The sequence below is a fragment of the Ahaetulla prasina genome, chromosome 1 (genome assembly GCF_028640845.1).
Source record: "Ahaetulla prasina isolate Xishuangbanna chromosome 1, ASM2864084v1, whole genome shotgun sequence".
Taxonomy (NCBI): Eukaryota; Metazoa; Chordata; class Lepidosauria; order Squamata; family Colubridae; genus Ahaetulla; species Ahaetulla prasina.
In genome coordinates, this window is record NC_080539.1 from 330,717,740 (window position 1) to 330,720,848 (window position 3,109).

Below are 3,109 nucleotides of genomic sequence, written 5' to 3' on the forward strand. Positions count from 1 at the left end.
ATCTGACTAAAAAGTATCAACAATAAATTAATCGAGAATGCATTTTCTTAGATTTAAACAAGATTCATCTGTGCCTCATTTGCCAGATGCCCTGTTAAAACTGTAATTCAGGCAGTAGCCATTTAATTTGATTGCAAGAGTAAGTCAACTCTATTTTTCTCTGAATTTCACCTCAGAGAATTTTCCAAAGGAAAGTTTCAGACACTATAAAATAATAGGAATAGAAGGGACACTTAGGCTATTGAGTTCAACTCTTCACTAAGGGCAAGCATCCAAGTTAAAATCCACAAAACTCTATCTAGCTTTTCTTGAATACTTTAGTAGGCAATTGGTTGCACTGTCAAACTGCTCTTCTTAGGAGGAGATTCTCAACTTTGAACCAGAGTCTGCCTTCCACTAACTTGAGTTATTACATGTCTTGTCCTCTAGAATAATAAAGAATGAGTTGTGGCCTTCTCTATGATATTACTCTGTGAATCCCTTCCAGTATGAAGAGAGAGGTAGTATATTCCCACTCAATTGCCTTTTCTTTCTGAATAAATGTATTCAGTTCTTTCTATTCACTGCTCATAGAATATAATTTCTAGTTCAACAGTTAAACTTGCTGTCCTTTTCTTGGAGTGTTTGAATCCTTGTTAAAGGCCATGCCCATGATAGAAATATAAAACACTATACAGCAAGAGTCTGCCAGCAAAAATAACTGCCACCATTAAATGTGGTTGTTTTAATCTTTTCTGCCCTTATACAGGTAGTCCTTGACTTATGACACAATTGTGACCAGAATTTCCATAGCTAAGCAAAGTGGTTGTTAAGTGAGTTGTGCCCAATTTTATGACTTTTTGCCTCAGTTAAGCCAATCACTGCTGTTTTTAAGTGAATCACATGGTTATTAAGTAACTCCAGCTTCCCCATTTATTTTACTTGTCACAAGTCAGTTGTGTAGCTCGCAAATGACAGTCACATGACCACAGGACCTGTGGTCATGTTACCGCCAATACATTCTGGTTGCCAACCATTGGAATTTCGATCACGTGACTGTGGGGATGCTGCAGTGGTTGTAAATGCAAGGCCTGATCAGAAGTCACCTTTTTCAATCCTCTTGTATCTTTGAACAATTGCTAAATAAATGGTTATAATTTGAGGACCACCTGGACTTGCTTGTTACTAAATTGTGCTGTCCTCCTTGGGGTGTGTGCTTTTCTCTCCTTTATCGTAACCTTTCCATTGTGAATGCCACCTTACTATGGCAAACATACCCAACTCAGTATGTTTTAACAAAGAAAAGCAGGTTTATTGTATTTATTGTGGCATTTCTAATTTCATATTTGCATCCATTCAACTTATTTCCTATCTGCCCTTTTCTACCCCCAAATAAATCAGATAATAAATAATTCTTGTTATTTTTTAGTTGCTTGTGGTAGTTTGCAAAAACTGGAAGGTAAAATTGACGTACGATTTTTAAAAAAGCTGTGAAATGGTTGAATACTTGGGCATTTAGAATACTTTTCTCTCTCATGCAGTACCTCTCTGTTCTTCATCTCATCCCTTTCTAAAAGTATCTCTTTTTATGCCGAAGTGGGATGTTGTGCTTATGTGAGGTGGATGATGTAGAACAACAGAAAGAGAAGTAGCTCAAGAGAAGTAACAGAACTGTATACAGTTAAATATCCTAATTGTAGAACCAAGGTTTTTTATCTCAGAAATGAAGCATTAAACAAGAGATTATAAATTGGACAGATTCTAACACTATACTCAAGCTTGATTTTAGAAATTAGCAGAGTATTGTGGTCAGAGGAGATGGAGGGGGTGCCTACGTTACCATCGGGGCCTGTGGAAGGCTCTGAGGAGCAGGAGGTCTCGGAGTCAGATGCAGAGCGGGGCCCATCTACTCATGCTCAGGTGGAGAGACAGCTGTTTTTGGGGCCGGAGCTGAGTGAGGGGGAGGAACAGCTGGGGCCTGTCCCATATGTGCATATGTGCAAAGAAATGTGGAGAGGAAGGCAACACAGGACTGAAGGCCAGCTATCCAGGAAAAGAAGGAGATGTTAACAAGCCCCTCACTGGCTGGGATATAAGGAGGAGGGATGTGGGAGGTGTGGTTGTCTGAGACAACCGTTCATGTTCCAGAAAAGTTCCCTCTAGCAGTTTCCTTGCCAGAATTTCCTTACCATTATTCAGGCTGGACAAGACTCTTTGTGTTGGAATTGAAATGCTAATTGACTTTTGGGGAACTCAGAGACAGCTTGTGAATCATCTAAGGATGTGTGACCTGGAGCTTTGTCAGAGAATGCAGTGTATTCCTGCCTTTCTAAATAAAAAGGGGTTTCTCCTCATGAGTAGGCTGTTGAGTGGGGCTCATGAAGGCTGGGTCAGAACACAGAGAGCAAAAAACTATCTTGGGATTTGAAAGGTCAAATGCTAGAAGAGAAATAGTAATGATGCTGGTGGTGACCAGAAGAATAGAATAGAATAGAATAGAATTTTATTGGCCAAGTGTGATTGGACACACAAGGAATTTGTCTTGGTGCATATGCTCTCAGTGTACATAAAAGAAAAGATACGTTCATCAAGGTACAACATTTACAACACAATTGATGATCAATATATCAATATAAATCATAAGGATTGCCAGCAACAAGTTATAGTCATACAGTCATAAGTGGAAAGAGATTGGTGATGGGAACTATGAAACGATTAATAGTAGTGCAGATTCAGTAAATAGTCTGACAGTGTTGAGGGAATTATTTGTTTAGCAGAGTGATGGCCTTCGGGAAAAAACTGTTCTTGTGTCTAGTTGTTCTGGTGTGCAGTGCTCTATAGCGTCGTTTTGAGGGTAGGAGTTGAAACAGTTTATGTCCAGGATGCGAGGGATCTGCAAATATTTTCACGGCCCTCTTCTTGATCCGTGCAGTATACAGGTCCTCAATGGAAGGCAAGTTGGTAGCAATTATTTTTTCTGCAGTTCTAATTATCCTCTGAAGTCTGTGTTTTTCTTGTTGGGTTGCAGAACCGAACCAGACAGTTATAGAGGTGCAAATGACAGACTCAATAATTCCTCTGTAGAATTGGATCAGCAGCTCCTTGGGCAGTTTGAGCTTACTGAGTTGGA

General features: G+C 39.6%; 1 protein-coding gene across 12 annotated transcripts in view; it reads left to right on the plus strand.

Annotated features, from left to right (window-relative positions):
* DGLUCY (D-glutamate cyclase) overlaps positions 1-1,142 on the plus strand; it is a 31,117-nt gene extending 29,975 nt beyond the window's left edge. For all 12 annotated transcript variants that reach the window (XM_058162553.1, XM_058162552.1, XM_058162555.1 and 9 more), the window contains one exon: positions 1-1,142. This exon is cut by the window's left edge and continues 356 nt beyond it. The gene's annotated coding sequence lies outside the window, so the exon portion shown is untranslated.
* Positions 1,143-3,109: the final 1,967 nt, after the last annotated feature.